The sequence below is a fragment of the Penaeus monodon genome, chromosome 27 (genome assembly GCF_015228065.2).
Source record: "Penaeus monodon isolate SGIC_2016 chromosome 27, NSTDA_Pmon_1, whole genome shotgun sequence".
NCBI classification, from domain to species: domain Eukaryota; kingdom Metazoa; phylum Arthropoda; class Malacostraca; order Decapoda; family Penaeidae; genus Penaeus; species Penaeus monodon.
Genome location: NC_051412.1, coordinates 2,448,487 through 2,448,823, shown reverse-complemented (window position 1 = coordinate 2,448,823; position 337 = coordinate 2,448,487). Strand labels below are relative to the sequence as shown.

At 37.4% G+C, this 337-nt stretch overlaps 1 protein-coding gene across 1 annotated transcript in view; it reads left to right on the top strand.

The window, feature by feature from the left end:
- The window catches only part of LOC119590537 (ankyrin repeat, SAM and basic leucine zipper domain-containing protein 1-like), a gene marked incomplete at its 5' end in the record, with an annotated part of 16,903 nt that overhangs the window by 11,213 nt on the left and 5,353 nt on the right, over positions 1-337 (top strand).

Here is a 337-nt window from a genome sequence, read left to right as displayed (position 1 = left end):
GTATCAAAGTGGAAGTAGATACTTGTTATTAAAGTAGGAATCTGGAGTAAAATATATATGTGTATTGTTTTCTCTTAGTCTTTATCTTCATTATTGTGATTTGATTCTACATGAATTTCAGCCACACAGTCAGTCTCAAAGAATTAACATATGAAGATATTTGAAAGTTACATAACCCCGGTAAAAACATTGTGCAATTGTGTGCAATCGTTTTTCCTCCTTGGCACATGACCTGCCCAAAGCACAAGGCATTTTTGGCACGCGATCCAAAACAACCTGTTGAAAAGGTCTCCTGGGGTGCATCTACTTTTAGCGTCTCAGTGACGGCAGTTGTTAA